The sequence below is a fragment of the Callospermophilus lateralis genome, chromosome 1 (assembly GCF_048772815.1).
Source record: "Callospermophilus lateralis isolate mCalLat2 chromosome 1, mCalLat2.hap1, whole genome shotgun sequence".
NCBI lineage: Eukaryota > Metazoa > Chordata > Mammalia > Rodentia > Sciuridae > Callospermophilus > Callospermophilus lateralis.
Genome location: NC_135305.1, coordinates 33885878 through 33909188, shown reverse-complemented (window position 1 = coordinate 33909188; position 23311 = coordinate 33885878). Strand labels below are relative to the sequence as shown.

At 36.1% G+C, this 23311-nt stretch overlaps 1 pseudogene; it reads right to left on the bottom strand.

Moving 5' to 3' along the window:
• Nucleotides 1-3965: 3965 nt before the first annotated feature.
• On the bottom strand, nucleotides 3966-4452 carry LOC143403390 (M-phase phosphoprotein 6 pseudogene; annotated as a pseudogene).
• Nucleotides 4453-23311: the final 18859 nt, after the last annotated feature.

Here is a 23311-nt window from a genome sequence, read left to right as displayed (position 1 = left end):
GGATTAGTAATATTTTTTTCTGCTTTTCCCACTGTCTTAAGAGCTAAAGTTAGATTGTTTATTTGAGATGTATCTTTTTTCTTATGTAATTATTTCTCCATGTAAAGTTTTCTCTTAGAAGTACTTTTCCTATATCTCATAAGTTTTGATATGTTGTTTCCAATTTTATTTGTATGAATATGTTTTTTTAATTTTCCTTTAAAATTTTTATTTTACCCATTGGCTGTTCAGAAGTGTATTTTTTAATTTCTACACATTTGTGAATTTTCCAATTTTCCTTCTGTTATTGATTTTAAGTTTCAAAAATTGTGATTAGAAAAGATCCCTGGTATGATTTCAATCTTCATAAATTTGTTAGTCTTGTTTTGTGGCCTAGTATATAATCTATCTTGTACAATATTCTATGTGTACTTGCAAATAATATATATTCTTTTTTTAAAAAAATATTTTTAGTTGTAGATAGGCACAATACCTTTATTTAATTTATTTATATTCGTGCTGAGGCTCGAACCTGGTGATTCACACATGCTAGGCAAGCATTCTACACTGAGCCACAACCCCAGCCTAAATAATATGTATTCTCTTGTTGCTAAATAGAATGTTTCATTATGTCTGTTATGTCCTACAGTGTTATTCAAGACCAATATTTTGGCAGTGTGGAATAGTGTGTGCCTATAATCCCAGCTACTTGTGAGAATGAGGCATGAGAATCTTAAATTCAAGGCCAGCCTTAGCAACATAATGAGACCCTATCTCAAAATTAAAAATAAAAGGGACTGGGATTTGTAGATCAGTGGTAGAGTGCCCCTGGGTTCAATCCTTGATACTGCAAAAAAATGCTTTATTGAATGATCTATTTATTATTGAAAGTGAGATATTAATGTCTCCTTTATTATTGTATCACTGTATTTTTCTCCCTTTGGTTAATACTTACTTTATATACTTAGGTGCTCTGTTATTGGGTGCATATATATTTATAATTGTTATATCCTCTTGATGAATTGTCACTTTTATTATTACATAGTCACCTTCTTTGATTATTGTCATAGTGTTTGTCTTGAAGTCTGTTTTATCTGATTACATGTGTATCTGCCCCTTCTAGATTTTCTTTCTATTAGTATAGAATGTCTTGCCCTCCCTTCACCTCTCTGCCCATATGCATATTTAAAGCTGAAGTGAGCCTCCTCTAGGCAGCTAGTTGGTTCTTATGGTTTTATCCATCCATTTACTCTCTGTCTTTTTATTGGATAACTCAATTCATTTAATTCAAGGTAATGATTGGTAGACAAAGGCTTACTATTGCCATTTTGTTATTTTCTAGCTGTTACATAGATTCATTTTTTTCTTTCCTCCTTTGCTATCTACCTTTGTGATTTAATGATTTTTTATGGTAGTATGCTTTTCTTCCTTTCTCCTTATCTTTGTGTATTTGCTATAAGTTTTTGCTTTATAGTTACCCTAAGGTTATGTAAAACATGTTATAATTATAATGGTTGTTTTAGTCAGCTTTTTTGCTGCTGTGACTATAATATCTGGCCAGAATAATTTTAGGGAAGAAAAGTTTATTTGAAGGCTCATGGTTTCAGAGGTCTTAGCCCATAGAAGGCTGGCTCCATTCCTTGGGCCTGGAGGTGAGGCAGAACATCATGGTGGAAGAGTGTGGCAGAGGAAAGCAGCTTACATTAAGATCAGAAAGCAGAGAGAGAAAGACTCCATTCTCCAGATACAAAATATATACCCCATAGCCACATCCCCAATGAACCACTTCTTCCAACCACATCCCACCTGCCTCCAGTCATCCCATCAGGGATTAATTCACTGATTAGGTTAAGGCTATAACCCAATCATTTCTCCTCCAAACCTTCATGCAATGTCTCACACATGAGCTTTGAGGGGAACTTCATGTCCAAACCATAACAATGGTCTATTTTAAATCAATAGCAACTTCACCTTGATTGAATATAAAAAACTACAATTTTATATTCTCATAATTTATGTTTTTGAGGTCACAATTTACATCTTTTATACTGTATAACTAAGAATAAATTACTCTGTTATATTTATTTTTAATATTTTTGTCTTGTAACCTTTATAAGATTTATAAGTAATTTATATACCTTTATTCCAGTGTTGAGTAATTTGACTACATACTTACCTTTACCATTAAATTTTATGCATATGGTTTCATGTTTTTAACTAACATTCTTTCATTTCAGTTTAAATAACTCCCTTTATCATTTCTTGCAAGGCAAGTCTAGTGATGATGAGCTCCCTCCATTTTTCTTTTGGGAAAGATTTTATTTCTATAAGTAATTTCTGAAGGACAGCTTTTCTTGATAAAATATTCCTGGTTAGCAATTTATTTTTCCCCAGTATTTGAATACATCAACCCAGTCTTCTAAACTGCAGCATTTGCTGAGAAATCGTGTTGATGGCCTTATTGCCTGGTGTGCAATAAACCTCTTTGCTCTTGCTACTTTCAAAATTCTTTGTCTTTGATTTTTGACAGTTTAATTATAATATGTCTTGGTAAAGTTTTCTTTGGGTTGAACCTGATTAGAGATTTTTTAATTTTATGTACCTACATGCTTGTATCTCTCTTTAATTTTGGCAAGTTTTCAGCCATTATTTTTCTAAATCAGCTCTCTGTCCCTTGCTTTCCCTTCTCTCTTCTGGAATTCCCATAAAACAAATATTAGCTCTCTTGATAGTGTCTCAAAACTCCTGTGGGCTTTCTTCTATCATCTTCATTATACTTTTTTTTTTCTTACAGGGTATTTTAAAATGACTTGTCTTTAATTTCAGATTCTTCTGCTTGATCAAACCTTTGTTGGTGATCTCTATTTCATTTTCATTTCATTCATCATATTCTTTAGCTCTAGAACTTTTGTTTGGTTCTTTTTTTATCCTATCTCTTTATTGTACCTCTCAGTTTGTTTATGTATTGTTTTTTCTGATTTCATTGTGTTATCTGTGTTCTCTTGTAGCTTCCTGAGAATACTTTAAACAATTATTTTGAATTCTTTTTTATCTTTTTTATTTAAATTTATTAAATAAATTTATCTCCATTTATTTGAAGTTAAGTCCTTGAATATCAATGTGTTTTTTTCAGGGTTTCATGTTTCCTTGGCTTTTCATGTTCCTTGTAGTCTAATATTTCTAATATTTCATGTTCCTTGTAGTCTAATATTTTTACATTTGAAGAAATAGGCACCCACACCAGTTCTTATTGATTTGCTTTGGGACAGAAATGCCTTCACCAAACAGCCTGACTAGGAATTCTAAGGCTCTCAAAGACCTTTTTTATGTATGTGCTTGCTACACACCTCTTGTTCCCTTCTGGGGAGAATTCTTTTATTTATTTATTTATGTGTGTGTGTGTGTGTGTGTGTGTGTGTGTGTAAACAGATGTTTATTACAGAACATTTTTAAAAAATTAAATGCCTTAAACAAAAAACAATACCATAAAGTGATAGACCCGGTAGCATGAAAATACTTCAGGTTGGAGAGGTGTGTTTGCTCTTGGTGAATGTACATATAATAAATTCCTATGACATTTGACTCCAAAATGAATGTATGAATTGGCTGGACATGATTAAATGACTAATAATTTAAAGTAAAATATAATCTTAAAGGCAATTTAAACACTTGAATTAATATATAGGAATCCATTCAAGGTCAGTGACTAGAGAGCTATGTAAAAAGAACCGAGGTAAAATCTTTAGGAAGCAACGTTGTGCCTATGTACATCTGTAAGATTCAGGCTCAACTTCTGCTTTTGATGAATCTTATTCAGAAAAGGATGTATAACATCCATTACACATCTGTTTCAAACACAGTCTATTTCTAAAATTACACATCTCTTTACAAATAAATATCAAGTATTAATAGCTAAAAGATGCCACTGGGATGGGCTCCAAAGTCTGTTTTTACAGCCACCCAAGACATGTTTTAAGGCATCATTTTTAATCTTGGGGCTTTAAGAACATCTTCTTTGCTTTAACTGGTTTTATGTCTCCATTTTCATCTTCTTCATAATTGGCACCGTCTCTTTTACTTGGCAATCTTTTTTCCAATTGTCCCCACCAAGGTCTCATATCTTCTAGCCATTTCCTCATCTGACACATCAAGCTCTACTATTTCATCTTCATCTTCATCTTCTGCTTTGTTCTTAGCATTCATCTGAAGCATCAATTTCTCAACTTCAGGATTAAATCCTCTGAATTACATTCTTCCATACAGAAGATCTTCACATAACAAGAAGCTCTGCTCCTCTATTATGACACTCTCTTTCTCTTTGAGCTTTGGCAAATCCAAGTACCAGTGCTCTTCACTGATTATTTTCTTTTCTTCTTCTTCTACTTGTTTCTTGGTTTCCGAGTCCAGTCCCCTTTGCATGAACTTCATGCACAGCAGGTTCTTGGACAACTTGGTCTTGTGCTCGGCCACCATGCTGGCTCCAGCTGCAAGCCTGGGGAGAATTCTTAAGATTGTATACCTTCTCTTGATCTTGCAAAGACAGGCCAGATGTTCAGAGTCTCCTGCTTGCTTTCCTGAGGGCAGTGTCCTAAACTGTTCAAGTTCATGTGTCTTCTCCCAATCACACAGAGTTGAGCTAGCTATCTTACAGGGTACTTGCACTCACTATCTATGAGGGGTGTTCAGCAGCCAGACTGGAAGAAAGCAAGGTACTTTGATCATTTGGGGGGTACCCATGGGCCAATTAGGGAGGGAGTTCCACAAACAAAACATCCCAGTGGCTCACTGGCAGTCTTTGCAATGGAGTACACAGAGTGGTTAGTAGAATCCACAGTCTTTCTTTAGTATTTCTAGCCTTGTCCAACCACTCAGCAGTGCCTATCACTTCAATTTTCTGAGTATGGTGAGAAAGAAGTGGGTCCTTGACAGCATCCCACATGGCTGGGGAAGCTGGGTACTTCTTGTACTCTCCCTTTCTTCTATGGGAGGAATCATGGACCAAGGATTGGCACCTTGGTGGCAAAGTGACATGGATAAAGTGAAACTGTTCTTTTAACTCTTTATGCCTATTCTTGTTTTTATTTTGTTGGGGGGAGTGTTTGTTTGGTTTTTTTTGTTATTGTTGTTGTTTATGCTTCAATAATGTTCTGGAACTTCTCTGCTATTCCAGATTCCAACAAAGATAGTTTCATTCATGAGTAGTTGTTAAATTTTAATGCTTCTCCAGGGAGATGACTATGGAAAGCTCCTATTCTGCCATGTTACTGATGTCACTTAACTATCTATATTCTTAAGTCAGAGATTATACCCAAGCCCCCTACTATACAAAAGCATGAAGGTTTCCCTTTGAGTAACAAGAAAAGGTTTTTTTGTTTATTTGTTTGTTTGGTTGGTTGGGGATTTTTATTGTTATTATTGTTGTTTTTGTTTTGTACCAGGGATTAAACCAAGGGATGCTTAACCACTGAGCCACATCTTAGCCCTTTTATTTTTTATTTTGAGACAAGTTTTTACTATGTTGCTTAGGGCCTTACTAAATTTCTGGGGCTAGCTTTAAACTTTCAATCCTCCTGCTTCAGCCTCCCAAGTCACTGGTATTACAGGCGTGTGCCACTGTGCCCAGCAAGAGTTGTTCTTAAAATAATAATCTCTTGTAAATCCATGCTGAGCTTACTGATTCAAGATACATCCTGTAGTATCTGATAGACTCTCAGCATCAATCATGTAACTTTTTTGTCTTGGACTTGTCCTGTGAAAGCCTTTAAATTACTTTTACTCATACTGAATTAGACTGAATATGACTGACAAGTGAAAAAAATGATAAGATGATAAGAAAAGGAGATTATTTACTTATGAAATAAAGAATAGGGCCTGAATAGGCCTAGAAACTACATTATTCTGAAAGAGTAACTTCTTAAAAATTATTTGTAGGGCTGCACTAAAAGTAACAAATAAGTATTTATTCTCCCTCTATAAATAAGACTCTGGCAACGAATGATTATAGGATTTCTTCACAAACATATTAGCACATAAGGTCTTTGAATTTTAGGGGAAAATATCACAAAATAATTTTAATTTAATAATTTTATTTAACTGGATTTGAAATGAACTTGTAGGTAGTGTAGTAAAGTTCTTTTTGAGACTGTTTTAAAATGTAAGAATGTCATAACATATGCAGCCAGTGATGGAAAATACATTTCAAAGTTAGGTCAAATAGGATCTATGTTAAAAAAAAGTGGGGAAGAAGACAGGTGCATTCTTCCTTTATGAACATAGAATGGAATTACAACCATTTCAATTACTCTGGCAGAAGAAACTTTCTATATAGAATCTATATATGTTGCCATATAAAGGTACACATTATTAAAGAAAGTTTTTGTTCATTTATATCCATTTAAATACATAAAATATGTACATAAGTATAAAATTAACTCACTTTTAAATATACCTAGTCATAGTCCATAACCATTATAAGTTAAACTTAGACATAAAGAAGAGGCTTAAAAATTTATGCTGTGATTGTCTTTATTCTACTTATCAATCTCCTAAGGTATTTATCAGATCAAAAAGGGAAATCAGAATTCCAAGGGGAAAAAAAACTAACCTGAGCACATGGAATGATTCCCATAGTGCTCCTATTGGAATATCTTAATATATCAGAATATCTTAAGATGGGCCTGATGGAAGAATGATTTGTCCAGAAGACCTTTATCCTAAATTGATGTTTTAACAGTCTCACTAGTCATCTGATTATCTTGTTAAAATACAAGTGCAGCTTTAATTAGTCCAGGAGGGGGCCTGAGATCCTGCAGTTCTAACCAGCTCCTAGGTGATGCTAATGCTTCAGGACTGTAGATCACTTTTTAATAAGGACAGTTCTAAAACATAATCCATAGATAAACTAACAGAGTGACATGTTGCTTCCCCCAACTTTACCTTCATATTATTTATATGTATATAATGTGGAGGTTTTAGGTGATTTTTAAGTAACCAAAATTTTGCCCATTGAAGCTTCATTTAAAATCATTGAAGAGTGGACCAAAAATAAAGCTCAAGAATAGTCTTTTAATTACAACACTAAGGCAGTAGAGAAAAGAGACTGCAAAGGTGAAAGTCAATCAGCCCAGGCTTGGGAACTAGGTCTTCAGGTCTGGGGGCTTGCCCAACCTGGAGATATAACTTTTGTATTGGGTATAGCAGGGTGATTGAATCTTAAGTACTTAAGGCTAAAAGTATTCTTGAAGGGTCTAGCTGCCTAATCAAATTGCTTTTATGCCTTTGGATTGTCATTACATTACCCCACAGGGAATTTAAACACAACATAAACATGTATTTAAATGAACTTAGAAGAAAGCTTGTTGTCCCGTCTCCTGTTTTAATTAGATATGTCTTATATAAGAAACATATAAATGCAGACTCTGTGGTTTCCCTGGCAAGGCTACAGCACTGAGTAAATTCACTATAGTATTATTTTGTTTGCTTTTTTCCCCTTAATTAAGTTTTTTAAGTTTCCTTAGCTCTCTGTGTGGCTGCTTCAGCTTTGGCAGCTGGGTTTGTGGTGAAGGGTTGACAGAGCACATACCAGCCTCCCCCCTTTCCTCCTAACTGTACCTCCTGTGCAGCTAGATAGGAAAGTAGAATAAACAGAAGAGGAAAACATCTCAACTGCACAATAGAGGCCCTTCATACAAATCCCCTAATATCATGTTGAAGAAAAGCCCATTATTTTACCTAACATTGACAGGTTGTGGAGGGTTACTCTAAACAACTTCTCCAAGTGTGTGGACAGCTTTCCAAGGCTTATAAAAAACAAAGATAGTGTCCAATTATATAATGCCAGTGTATTAAAATATTTTTCTGGCTCAAGTGCTATCTTCATCATAGATCTCTGGACTGGAGACTCCTCTATAAGCCAATTTCAGTGGCTGCTGAAATCCTGTGCTAGCAAAATAACCAACAAGAGGCAACATATAAATCCTTAATTTTTCTCTTCCTTTTGTGAAAGCCTCAGAGAAGAAAGCTAGGGTTGACAAGTGGCAAACACATCTGTGTAAATGAGGACGCCAAATGGTTTCAGAAATTTGTGTTTTTATCTACCTTTTGGATTTTGTTTTGTTTTAGTTTAGTATTAATGAGATCTTAATTGTATGCTGCACAATTGAGAGCAAAAGGAGTATATGCATAATATGAAGCATGTGAGTTGGTACAACCAGCTCCCAATGTGTGTAATTAAGCTCATAATCACATAAGATATAGTTATATATTTGCATCTCTCTATTTATATAGCAGAGAAGAAAACTCAGAAAATCCATGTAGCATTCTTTAATTTATGCTTCAACTCTCCCAGTTATGTGCTTGGTATAAATACATTAAAATTCATGCATGAACTAAGACAGAAATAGAAAGAACGATTAGAAGAAATACACCTAAATGTTCACTGGAAAGTAAAATTGGATGTGGTTTTTTTTTTTTTTGTTTTCTTTATACTTTTCTTTTTACCCTCAGCCCTTACAATTTTTCTGAGTCTTTTCAAACAAATGAAAATACTAGATTATAAGAAGAAGTATATTAAAGATTATTCTTGTTGGCATTTGTTTCAGAACTACTTTGCATAGATTACTTAGTTCAATCATTTGACATAATTTAGTAAGAATCATCTCTGTACCAAGTACTGTGCTTGGTCTTGGGAATGTTCTGCTAACATGCATCACATGTTTTTATTAAACAAATATCTCACTAAATGCTCTCTATTGACCTAAGGAAGGGTGCTAGTAATGCAGGTTTCTCATGGTACTGGGGTTTGAATCCATGACCTGGCACAAGCTAGGCAAATGTGCTATACCCCCAGCCCTTTCCCCACCAACCCCCAACTAATTTTGAGGCAGTCTCACTAAGTTGCTGAGGCTGGCCTCAACCTGGTGATCCTTCTACCTCAGCCTCCCAAGTTACTGGGATTACAGGCAAGCACTTGGCTCTAAATAGGTACTTTTATCAGTTTGCTATGATCTTCAGTGAAAGAAATGTCACCTAATAACTTAGGGGCAACTGCCTTCAGCCATAAAAACATAAACATATAAGCTTTGTGCCCATCTTTTCAGAACTTTGTTCCCAGTATGGCACTAGTAGAGCAGCCCCCACACTCCTCTGAGGCAGGGACAGGACTGGGGAGGCAGCAATGAGTAATGGCTCTTTCCCTTCTGAAGACACCAAGGAGGGCTGTGTGAGACCAGCCTCATCAGACAGAATAAACAAAAACTGATCAAACACTCAAAAGACCAAAGTCTATAAAAATGCTTAGCTGGCTAACTATAGATCTTCAAATGGAACTTTTGTGGATGCCCCAGGTTTTAGAAGAAACCACTGTGATTAGCAACTTCCATTTAACATTTAAATTCTAACGTTGTAAAATGGTGTTTCTTCATTGTCTAGGTATAGTGTGTTATTTAAAAACAATTGCAGCCAGGTTCACCCTGTCCTTTCCCACAATAGGCAGCACATTCAGAAGGTCTCTTGATGGGTATTCAGAGTCCTTTATGATTCGATCCCAGCCCTTGTTCCTCCTATTTTATTCCTGCATAACCTTTTAGTTTAGTCATGTGGCATAAGTAGTCAGTCCTAGGAGATACCCCTTTTTCTCCCCCCTCTTGCTATTAAGCCCTACTATCTTCTCTCCACTTTATCCATCCTTTAGTGACAGGTGGAATTCACTTCATCAAGAAACTCCCTAAAAGGATTTCAACCCCAGCATGTCCTCCATCTTTGAACTCCACTGTACTGTCTATAGAACTCATTGGGCCATGAATGGGGGTATACAGAGGTAGATGGTTTGGACTGACTGGGGTTATCAATCTCTAGTCTATGTGCTCTTAGGACTCCTTGTCATTCAGTATGGTTGCTTTGGCTCTTCTGTCTTTTGCATAAGACAGCCCATATAATAAAGAGCTTCAATAAGTAATTGGACATAGGGCCCTCTTATGTTGTAGAGCACATAATGGGTAATTAAATGTTAAGTCATTACTTTGGGATCTCATTGCTCTTTAACTTCTCATAACTGAGTGTACCAAAGTTGGCTTTGTGCTTTTTGGAAACAAGAATCATTTCATAATTTTTTTTAATGCCTCAGAGTTTGCAAGGCAAAGCTTTGCACATGTTAGGTGCTCAATAAATGTGTTTATTGATTTATATTTATTCAACCCTAGCAATGATGAAGTGTTTTCATAGAAGTATCTCCAAGCAAAAGAAAAAGATATATACATATTTTTTATATATGTATCTGGAGCTGGTCAGCTTTTCAGCTCCTTACCCTTTTGGACGCTCAGCCAGACCCTTTCTATATTCTGGGTGTTCTCTAGTGATACCCACACGGGATGTGGTTGCAATGGCTCAGGTGAGAAGAGGGAGAGCAAGGAAATCATAGCAACTTCATCAGCTTCATCCCTCTACCAACAATTCTAAGTAGAACCTGAAACTCCATGGTAGCTTTGTGACAAAGACTATTTATTGTCCACTGTTACTATCATCGCTTCTTCTTCTTATAGATCCAATATATGGCTGCCAAGCTAGAGGCTACATTTTCCAGCTTTCCCTGTATCTAGGCAGAAACATATCACTAAATTCCACCTAATAGAGTAGGAACAAAGTGTCCCAGTTCTTCATCAAATCCTTTTAAGAGGAATTTACTTGCACTTTTTTTTTATCTCTCCTCTATCCCTCTCCTCTGCCCACCCGCCCCTCTTCCTTGTTCCAAATTCAAATGCACAGCACAAAATTAGCACACCACAAAACTTCAAAAATGAAAATACCCTGGAGAATGACATGGCAACAAAACAGAAGGAACCCAAATCCCTGAATTACTTCGTGTGGCAGAACCACCTTCATGCTCTGTATCACTCATTAATTCTGGACTGTTATAGGAGGAAGATAAAAATTCTATTCCATTTGAACCCTCACATTTTCAGCTTTATTTATGACAGTAACTTAGCCTGTAATTAATACAGATATTTTATAGATAAATAAGACTCCTGGCACTGGGGCTGTAGTCCAGTGGTAGACTTCTTGTCTCACACATGTGAGGCACTGGGTTCCATCCTCAACACCACATAAAAATAAATATAAAAATGTAAGAAAAGTGAATGCATACTACTAAGTAGAAAAAAATAATCTGAAATGCCTAAGTTCTGTATGATTCCAGCTATATGACATTCTGGAGAAGGCAAAACTGTAGAGATAGTTAAAAAAAAATCAGCAGTTTCTAGGAGTTGGAGGGGAGAAAGGGAAATCTAAATGGAGTACAGAGGATATTTAGGGCCGTGAAACTCTCTGTGTGGTACAATAGTGATGAAAATGTGTCATTATTCATTTGTTAAAACCCACAGAGTGTAAAGCACCAAGAGAGAGCCCCAATATAAACAATGGACTTTAAATGATAATGTTGTATCAATATTGGTTCATTGATTATAGCAAAGTAGTCACTATGGTTCAGGATTTTGATTGAGGGTGGGAGAAGAGTAAACATGCATAGGAGTGAAGAATATATGAAAACTGTCTGCACTTCCTCCTCTATTTTATTGTGAACCTAGAACTGCTCTGAAGAATAAAGTCTTTTAAAATGGAAGTAGAAGGGGATTATCTGGATTCTGAAGAGAATCTTATCAATCAGTGAAGCCAAAGATGCATATCTTTGAGATTCCAGCCTCAGCACACTTCCACCTGTCTGCTGAAACATTTCTGCACAATCCAAGGATGCCACCTTAAAAAGAACTATCACCCTGAGTCTGACTTGCTGTAGCAAAGCCCAAAGGTAGTCCCACAGAGTGTCCACATAAAAAGGTCCATACCTAAATAAAGAGAGAGATGTCGGGTCAGCTCCCTGCGCTTCTAGCCTCCTTCTATTCTAGATCTAAACACTGACTATAATCAGATGAGAAATGCCAGAGCGAGAACAGCCTATCTGAGCCCTTCTTAAATTGCATCCATTATTCACAAGATCCAAAAGGTGGCAACTCAAACATTGATAGACAGATGAACAAATGAACAAAATGTACATTTTACCACAATAAAATCTGTGATACAAAGAGAATATATATAAACCATAAAAGCTTAAAAAAGATCTATATTATTTTAAGCTACTAATTTTTGGAGTAGTTTGTTAGACAGCACAGATAACCAGAAGAGTTACCAAAAATAAGTAACCCACTACCCAATTTTTCCCGGAACATGAGCGAAAGGGGGTATTTCTTTTAAATTTTTTTTCTCTTTAGTTATACATGACAGTATATTTTGATATTTTATACAAATATGGAGTACACCTTATTCTAATTATGATCCCAATCTTTGGGTTTTACATGATGTGAAGATTCATTGTGGTATATTCATATGTGAGCATAGGAAAGTTATGTCCCATTCACTCCATGTTCTTTCTTATTCCCTTCCCTTTATTTCCCTTTGTCTAATCCACTGAACTTCTGTTTTCCCCCTTGTTTTGTGTCAGTATCCACATATCAAAGAGAATATTCAATCTTTGTTTTGGGGGATTGGCTTATTTCACTTAGCATGGTAGTTCCCAGTTTCATCCATTTATTGGTAAACATCATAAAGTTATTCTTTTATGACTAATATTTCATTGTGTATATACCACATTTTCTTTTTCCATTCATCTTTTGAAGGGGTACCTAGGTAGATTCTATAGCTTAACTGTTGTGAATTAAGTTGCTATACACATTGATGTGGCTGTGTCAGTATAGTATGCTGTTTTTAACTCCTTTGGATATATATACCAAGGAGCAATAAAACCAGATCAAATGGTAGTTCTATTCCTACCTTTTTGAGGAAGCTCCACACTTCTTTCCAGAGTGTTTGCACCAATTTGCTGTCCCACCTGCAAAGTATGAGTGTATCAAAAAAGGGTATTTATTTTTTCTTTTTTTAATTTATTTATTTATTCTAATTTGTTATACATAATAGCAGAATGCATTTCAATTCATAGTACACATATAAAGCACAATTTTTCATGTCTCTGGTTGTACATAGAGTAGAGTCACACCATTTGTGTCTTCATACCTATACTTAGGGTAATGATATCCATCTCATTCCACCATCTTTTCTATCCCCATGCCCTCTCCCTTCCCCTCCCTCCCATCTTCCCTATCTAAAATTCCTCCATTCTTCCCATGCTCCCCCCTCCCCATTATGGATCAGCATTCACATATGAGAGAAAACATTTGGCCTTAAGTTTTTTGGGATTGGCTTACTTCGCTTAGCACAATATTCTCCAACTCCATTCATTTACCTGCAAATGCCATGATTTTATTCTCTTTTAATGCTGAGTAATATTTCATTGTGTATATATACCACAGTTTCTTTATCCATTCATCTGTTGAAGGGCATCTAGGTTGGTTCCACAATTTAACTATTATGAATTGTGCTGCTATAAACATTGATGTGGCTGCATCACCATAGTATGTAGTTTTTAATATCTTTGGTTATAAACCAAAGAGTGGGATAGCTGGGTCAAATGGTGGTTCCTTTCCAAGTTTTCCAAAGAATATCCATACTGCTTTCCAGATTGGTTGCACCAATTTTCAGTCCCACCAGCAATGTATGAGTGTGCCTTTTCCCCTACTTCATCGCCAACACTTATTGTTTGTGTTCTTAATAGCTGCGATTCTGACTTGAGTGAGATGAAATCTTAGTTTTGATTTGCATTTCTCTAATTGCTAGAGATGTTGATCTTTTTTTGTATATTTGTTGATTGATTATATATCATCTTCTGAGAAGTTTCTGTTTAGTTCTTTGGCCCATTTATTGTTTGGGTTATTTGTCTTTTTGGTGTTAAGTTTTTGGGGTACTTTATATATCCTAGAGATTAGTGCTGTATCTGGTGTGCATGTGGTAAAAATTTGCTCCCATTCTGTAGGCTCTCAATTCATCTCACTGATTGTTTCTTTTGCTAAGAAGAAGCTTTTTAGTTTGAATCCATCCAATTTATTGATTTTAATTCTTGTGCTATAGGAATCTTGTCAAGGAAATAGAGGGCCTAATCCCACATGATGAAGATTTGGACCTACTTTTTCTTCTATTAGGCACAGGGTCTCTGGTCTAATTCCTAGGTCCTTGATCCACTTTGAACTGAGTTTTGTGCATAATGAGAGATAGGGCTTAATTTCATTTTGCTGAATATGGATTTTCCATTTTCTCAGCACCATTTGTTGAAGAGGTTATCTTTTTTCCAATATATGTTTTTGGCACCTTCGTCTAGTATGAGATAACTGTATTTATTTGAGTTTGTCGCTAGGTCCTCTATTCTGTACCATTGGTTTACAAGTCTATTTTGATGTAAATACTATGCTGTTTTTGTTACTATTGCTCTGTAGTATAGTTTAAGGTCTAGTATAGTGATGCCACCTGCTTCACTCTTCTTGCTTAGTATTGCTGTGGCTATTCTGGGTCTCTTATTTTTCCACGTAAATTTCATGACTAATTTTTCTATTTCTATAAGAAATTTCATTGGGATTTTGATTGGAATTGCATTAAATCTGTATAGTGCTTTTGGTAGTATGTTCATTTTGACAATATTAATTCTGCCTATCCAAGAGCAAGGTAGATCTTTCCATTTTCTAAGATCTTCTTTAATTTCTTTCTATAGTGTTCTGTAATTTTCATTATAGAGGTCTTTCATCTTTTTCATTAAGTTGATTCCCAAGTATTTTTTTTTTTGAGGCTAATGTAAATAGGGCAGTTTTCCTAGTTTCTCTTTCAGAGGATTTATCACTGATGTACAGAAATGCCGAAAGTGGGTATTTCTACAAAATAAAACAAACAGTTCTTGTTTCCTATATGGCTCTTAGGAAAGCTGGGAAGTCAAGAGGACACAGTGGGAACAGTCCTCCCAAAGAAGGTATTTGGTAAACATAGCCTGTGCCTTAATTTCCTCATTCCTGACCTTCTTCATGAAGGTCTTATAAGACCTGAAGCTGCATGAAATGGATAATAACTCACTAACTGACTATTCTAGCACAACCCCAGAAGATCCAATACAGACTCCAAAACATCTCAGTTATCCTCTGACTTGTTAAATTACAGATGCAAAGTACTGGCCTCTCAGAAATTTGTGGAGAATGCTACTTTCCATCCTAAATCTCTGTTCTTTATCTCCACAGGGCCAATTCCTGTCATTTTGCAAAAGGAGAAACAGGAGAAAAGTTCTTCTCTCTCCAAAAGCCCTCCTTTTATGAGCTTTACTCTCCGTGCAATCTCAGGGAACACATGTGGTCAGGATCATTTCTTCCAGCACCACAGCCGTTTTCAAAATCCCTCCTTTGGCAGCCAGCAAGTGTCTTACAATCCCTTTGGAAATAGCTTTTCCCCGAGAATAATCATCCTGGCAATAAAGCAGGGAAGAACACATAACTATGTCCCAGGAAAGCCATGTCTGAGGTCCTCATTTAATGCCAATTCTAGTACAGTATGGCGACTACTAAAGGAAAATATTGCCTTGGTATAGAAATTGGACTCTGTGGCTGCTCAACATGGGTGGCCTGACAACCAGGTGGGAAGTAACTGGAGGGACAGTTCTTGACCTAGGTTACTTCCAATGTTCAACAGTAAGAAGAAAGTACTGAAAATTATTTTACTGTCTATGCAGACATTTATCCTACCTCTAACCAAACAGAAGCAGAATCTGAAATAGCTGCTATTCTGAAGACTAGAATCAAAAATATTTTGTTCAAAGAAAGTATATGCTTTTTCATGTATGCAGTATGAATTGTGAATTTTGAGTGAAAACCTTGAGTGGGCTATTTATTAATAGTAAGGCCAACAAAGCTCAATATTTTCAAAGAACAGAGAGATGGACACAGATCATTGAACTACCCTAATTAGGAATCTGGAAATTTAATTAACTATCTAGGTTGAGTTTAGTGAAATTGATTTTGATTTCATCAAGATAACTGATAAGATCCCATAGGAAGATGTAAATTGAGAAGCGTGAGTGGTATTTCATAAGCTATGTTTTAAGTGATATTTTCCTTATCTTCCGATTTGTCACCAGTTTTTGCCAAAGTAGGAACACAAATATACTTTGTTTCTGGCTTGTGTAGGCTCTCTTCAATTTTAAAAATTCTAATGTGAAGTAAAACTCAAGTCTAAAGGCTACCATGACTTATAACTTTAGAAGCATTAAAAAATATTAATTTAGGGACATATGAAAAGAGACATGTTTTTGAAAACATTAATACACTCAAACTACTAGTAATTTTTAAATCAACATTTTTTCTACTATTACAATTTTTAAGTCTTTCATATTTAATGGAAGCTTTCAGGGCTCTATCCTGAGTCATTTAATTTCTGTTAACAGATCTGTCCTGGCTTCTTATTGGCATGTACTCCTGTGCCACCCACGTAGAGCCCAAATGTGGATCCAAGGACTGCTGAGCTGTGAACACTCTATTTGTGTAATTCTGCCAGTGACCACCCTTAAACCTCAAAGGAATCAAAGGAAAGCAAAGATATGCTAAAATATATTAAGAAAAAAAAACCTTGAGGACACTTATAAGAATGTGAGTTCTTCTATACTGTACCCTGTCAAATCTGGGTCCTGAAGATCAAGACCACCTATGTACAGTTTTTAGCTGCTAGGGGTTCTGAGCATGATCTGTGGCTAAGTTGTATGTGCATATGTACCAGCCTTCCCAATGCACCACAAAAATATCAGGACTAACCACAGCCTGAAAGAGGAAACTCTTATTTGGTGCAAAGAGTAGATGAATTGTGAGCCCTGATTCAAAATACCTTCTTGTACCTTCCTTCATCCTTAAATAAGATTTGTGTGTGTGTGCTCAGCTTTATACTTTAAATCAGAATGAAAAGACATGAAACAACAGAGTTTCCCCATACAACAACTATGCATTAGGCAAAAGTTAAACAAAAAAGACTATATAATAGTCACTTGAACTTTACTGACTTTCTTGCCAACATTGCCAACACTAAAAGCTTTGTTTCATCTTGATTTCAATTTGTAATTTCAATTTTATTCAGTGTTCTGAATTAAAGTGAGGGGAACATCGGTTAATTATAAGTTAATTATAAGTTAATCTGGAATAAATTAGATGATTGCTTAGTTCACATAAATGTTTTGTAATCATAAATTGGGATTTGAGACTTTGAAGGGAGCTTTCAAATTACTTCCCTTCCAAACCTCTCATTTCAGAGATGAAAAAAAAATGGGGATCCAGTGTGATTAAATGACCCGCCCAAGGTCATACAGCTAATTAAAAGCTAAGCAAGAACTAGATTCCATGTCTCCTGGTTCCCCATTGGGGTATTTATTTTTTTTTCTATTACATCTCAGTTTTTAATTAGTCATAATAAGAGGTAGCAGTGGTCTGGATTAAACAAAATCACACACACACACACACACAAAAAAAAACCCTCCTGTTCCCTTTCTTTGTTTCTTGGCTCCTTGAAAATGGGGTTGTTTAGCTTTGTTTAATTATTTTTATAGTCTTTGCAGTGTCTAAGATGTGAGGTTTTCAACAGAAATGTGTTGAGTAAATTGCTCTGAATAAGGGAAACTTAACTGATCTATTTTTTTAGAACGGCAGATTAATGTAAATATTAGCATATGGATGGGAAAGGCAGACTGCCAGCCAGGTGGGGAATGACAGTAGAAATTGGTTTGGAATTTATATTTTTCTATTTCTAAACCACAAAGAATGAACTGCAACAGAGACTCAGCAGAAAAATAAAGACAGTAATATCATTCGCATCATATGAATCAGCCATTTCTGTTTTCTCATTAGCCTGCTCATGTTGCTAATGAATGGTATTCTAACATGTCAAACTCTCTTTCTTACCATTTTGTTCTTTTTTTGCAGATACAGCTAAATCTTATCTCCTTTATGTATGGTACAACCATACATAGGAGGTTTCAAAATAGGCTTCTAAATAAAACTTTAGCAGAAGCAGTATTGTATATTATAAAGGGCACTTGAACTGAGAATTAGGAGACATGGTTTCTAGTTTCTATATAATAAGCTGTTTGACTTTGGAGCAGTTGTACAAAGGCACTGGTGATCTCCCTTCTCCCTTCCAGGTTTAAAATCTTGTGATTCAATGCCTTTTCTTAAAGAAGTCACAAATATTTCTTTAACAACACTGAGGTGTCTATTTTTCTAAAGAGGGTAACTATCTCATTTGTTGAGAGCAAACTTAACATACACGTGTCTCAGTCCATTTCCCATGGCTATCATAGAATACCACAGACTGAGTAAATTATAAAGAAAACTATTTCTCACAGTTTGGGAGCCTGGGAAGTCCCAAACTATGGCACTGGCAAAGGTCTTTTTGCTGCATTATAAATGGCAGAAGAGCAAACAAGCATGCCCAAGACAAAGAAAAGAGAGCTCACTTTCATAACAAAACTACTCCCATCACTACTAATCCACTCCCGCAATAATGGCAGTAGTGTTCACTTTAGTACTGAGCATGCTGAGTACTCTATTATTCTAATCTGTGTCTGGTTGGTATATTTCAGTGATCTTTTTAACAAGACTAAATTAGGTGATCTAATTCTTAAACTCTATAAGCCTTCAGAGAGTGAAAAATGTGACCTAGACTAGAACCATGTACATATCCTGAAACTGGAAGACTGCAGAGAGATTAACTAGGCTAAGTGCCTCCTTCACTCAGGCAGGCAGTGAAACCAGAGCAGTAACGCAGGTAGATTGGGGCTTAATGCTCTGTGGTTGCACTCTTGGAAAGTTTTATAATGGAAACTTTGGATTTGGATGTGGTAAATGAAGTCCAATGGACAATGGAGCATGTACCTGGATCTTGGAACCTCAGCTCCCACATCATCTTGCTTTCCTCCATCTCCACAGGACTGCTTCTTCCTGGGCTGCTCCCTGCTCCTGCCCATCACCCCATTGCCCAGGTCATCTCCCCTTTCCCTGCTGCACAAGAATTGCTCTCCTCTGTCCCTGTGTATGACACAGAGAGGAAAGGAGTTATGTCTCTGTCCTCTTGAAGCATTCCAGGATGAAGCATGGGGAAGCTCAGCATTCTGCACCATGGCACATCTGCTGAGCAGCCTGCCAGAGGCTGCCTCTAGGCAAGGACAAGATTCTCCCCTACCTTCACCCAGATCCTAAGTATATTCCTGCAGTGAGATTTTAAGATCCCAGGGAACCACCCATTTCCTGTGGATTGTGGTGGCACCCTCAATTTCCCCAGACCCCACCTGCAGTTGCATGGATTCCAGTTCCTGACAGTTGCCAAACCCAGTAACTGACAGGCCCAAACACATATGCCCTTATGCATCTTCAGGGTTCTGTGCTCATCTCCACAAATGCCCTCACTGCCATGCTTGAGGCAATCTTTGTTTCATCTTTCTTGAGTATGATTTGTATTTGTCTCTTCTGGCAGCTGAAGGCAGGAAATTTCTCATTCTTTTTAATATTGTACTCTGATATTTGCATTTAAACTACACCACAATAAAAGAATAAACAGGAAAATTTTATGTTAAATATTTATTTATTTATTTATTTATTTATTTATTTATTTATTTATTGGTACTGGGGATTGAACTCAGGAGTACTTGACCACCGAGCCACATCCCCAGCCCTATTTTTTATTTTATTTAGAGACAGGGTCTCACTGAGTTGCTTAGTGCCTCATTTTTGCTGAGGCTGACTTTGAACTCATGATCCTCCTGCCTCAGCCTCCTGAATAACTGGGATTACAGGTGTGCCACTGTGCCCAGGCTAAACATTTAATATCTAATTCTTTTTCTTTACTTAGAATGATATTGAATAACAAACAAAAAACACTATGACAAGGTAGAGAGAGAGAGAGAGAGAGAGAGAGAGAGAGAGAGAGAGAGCGAGCATGGATAGAAACAACAGTTTTTGCTCTTGATTTTTAGACCAGGGTTTCACATTTTTATTTTGCATTGAGCCCTAAAAGTTAGCACGACAAACAGAAAGAGCAATCTGATTCTAAAAACTTTCCTGGAGCTGGGGGCAGAGCTTAGTGGCAGAACACTTAGAACACTTGCCTAACATGTGCAAGATATTGGGTTCAAGCCGCGGCACCACACACACACACACACACACACACACACACACACACACGGGGAAAAAAAAAGGTTTTCCTAACTTACAGTTATCTTTATACAATTTCAAAATTTGAAGGACCAATACCTAATTCCTGATACTCTTTAATTTGTTCTCTCACCATTTCTCTAAAGGCTCAAGTCTTCAGAGAAGCTGAGTTTTAATATCTGATTCTTGGAAATAGTTGCTCCACTAACACTTGCACCCCTTTTGTCTGCCACTGTGAACAGCACCTGCTGTACCATGCGCTCTCTATTGGGGATAGAGAGCCTCGAGCTCCTTGGCCTAATGTATCTCAGTAGTTCTCATGAGCTGTAGTTCTTGTACAGCAGCACTTGGGGCATGGGGAAAAGATGTGAGAAGTTCACAACAGTGACTTTGTACAATATATTTTTAAAAGAAAATATCAAAGAGACAAATATAACAAATCGTTTATAAAATAGATGGCATTAAAAGATTATTGGGGTTAATATTTGATATCTACATTCTTTACTTGATCTTCAAATATCACTTCAAATGGACTATTATAATTTACTTAATATTTTCTTACCTTGGCTATTAGTTGTTTCTGGTTTTGTGCCCTAAATGCTTCTTATTTAGGATTACTTCCTTAGAATTAATTTTCAATTATTGGGGCAAAGAATATGACATTGGTAAAGAATAAGGGGGAAAGGCTGGGGATATAGCTCAGCAGTAGAGTGATTGTCTAGCATGCACAAGGCCCTAGGTATTGGTAAAGTATTTTTAAATTGTTTTCAAAAACTATTAAGGAAATGTCTACCCCTACAAACTCAAGCATTTCTCAGCATCTTTTCCAATAGTTAAATTTGTCACTAATTAATCAATTAATTAATCAATTAGTCATCTTCCAACTCAAGAAGTTGTTATTTTAATTTGCATTTCTTTCTAGTACAAATATGGCTGTTATTAATAATTATGAATATGACTATTAGTCATTTTTACTATCCTCTTAGAAGACTGTCTTTTTATACCCCTTTATAAAAATTAATGAGCTATAAACAATGAAATATTACTCAGCCAAAAAAAATTAATGAGCTATAATGGCAAATATGGGCAATATTATCCCTGGGCTTTATATCCTCAAGCATAACAATCCCAGAAAAAAGAATTTCTCTTTCTTAAACTATGACTGGCCTGCATAGGATGACATATACCTTCCTGAATTAGTCATGGGTAAAGGAGAGAGTATGATGTTCACTTTCAAAGCCTGAGTCATGTGCCCACCCATGATGCCAGGGGAGAAAGTGAGCCCCAGCTGAGCTGGATCCACAAATATCATTGTCCAGTGCAAGTTCCTGAGTGAGACTAACTATCAAGGCATATCATGTCCTATAGGATTTACTTGCTTTCAATTGGGCTATGCTCCTGGACTAAAGGGAACTGAGAACCACATAATTATAACGACCATTTGCACAAGGCAGAATGTCCTTTTGCATATAGATAACTCATTGTCAACTACTTAACTGCTCACATACAAAAAAAGAATGCTCCATTTCAGAGCAAGACATCTGTTAAAGGCAAGTATTGGAGGAGGTTTATCATGCACAATATTTTATGAAAATGTCAAGTCTTTTTTCCAATGCATATCCAAGCATACTTTATCTTGACTTATCAGCCATTATATTTTCCTCAGAGTAAAATTTGTCTGGAGTAAATAGAATAAAAACTTGCAAAAATAATAATGGAAACCTCTCTTTTCAGTTTTATCAGGGTCCGAAAGATAAAAACTGTGAAAAGTCTATTGAATTGAATTTTGAAATCCTGGGGTTCAACAATGCAGGAAAGTGTACAATAAAAGATTTCTTTGAAAGTGTAAACAAAAGAAGCATGTTATATAAGGTTACCTCTTAGTTTACTGGTCTTCTTAATTATCCTCTCTTATATTTTGATCACAAAATATAAAGTATCATGAAGCATCCATTTAATTACTTATGTTGACCCCGAAAAGTAGGTTACTACTATCTTCCTCCCCGTTGTCTTTCACCACCCCTTTCATTGCTGGAAGAAAAAAAAACGTTGGATGGGTAAGGAGAGAATGCACAAAGATGCTAAGTAACTCGTCTGAAGGCACACAAACTATCACTAACAAAGCCAGAAACCAAGTCCTGTTTCCTCTAGTCTAACCCATTAAGCCTCTCCAACAAGCACCAGACCTCAGCACTTGTACTTTTCTGGTTGTGCATTCCAATGGCAAGAAATCAGGCAAACTGTAAATGCCACCAATAAGTGCTAAATACGAACTAGTGAGCACCCAGAACTGAACCCAAATCCCAGCTCTAAACACACCATGTCAATCCATTTTTCACATATTTTCCTGAGTTCTCCTGGATATTATTATAGCTCTGGAAAGAGAGTTGGTTGGAAAACTTGGCATCAACTGTACAAATAAAGTGAAATGAATAAGTTTTTCTTTTACAAGAGTTTATTTCTTCAAAACATTGGTTCAGAAGCTGTGGAAGCAGCCGTATTTAATTAAACAAATGCTAAGAAACCTCATGTTTTCAGTGGAGGAGGCACGGTTTCTGCCATCTGTCTTTTTGCAATTGTAGAGCCTCCACATAGTAGAGATGTAGAAAAAGAAATTATGATTGGTTTCTTCCCAACAAACATTTTTTCATGAAAATTGTCATCATCTTAACTACTGTCAGAATGAACAAAATATGACAAAATAGATATAAAAGGAGTAGAATTTCCAAGCAGGATTTTGAAAAGGTCCTGATTTTGGTGATATGCTGTCCATTCCCTCATTTAAAACACATTACAGTTGTCACCCATTCCAAAACGAACATCATCAAGTGGGGGAGGGCTTTTAGGCAGATGGCAGATGGATGAACACGTGTTTTAAGATAGCAGGGTACCTGGACATGTCTTGAAAACCTATAGTTAAGAAAAATGCAGAAAAATGAGATGCTGCCTATGCTGTAACACAATATAAAACAAGTTAAGAATCAGCACAGAGACAGGATTTTTTTTTTCATCTTGGATTAATCACAGCTATATGCAGGTTTTTTTTTTTTTGTATTGGCAGAATTGGGAAAATAATATTACTCATACTTAGATTTATTTCATTTTATTTTGAAAAGTGTGATTGCTAAGTAAGATGATTATTAAAGCAAATGCTCAGTATTATTACTACAGTCATTTCAGAGTCTTGCTCCTAAAATTATTTACAATACAGAATCCATAAAACTGAATTCCAA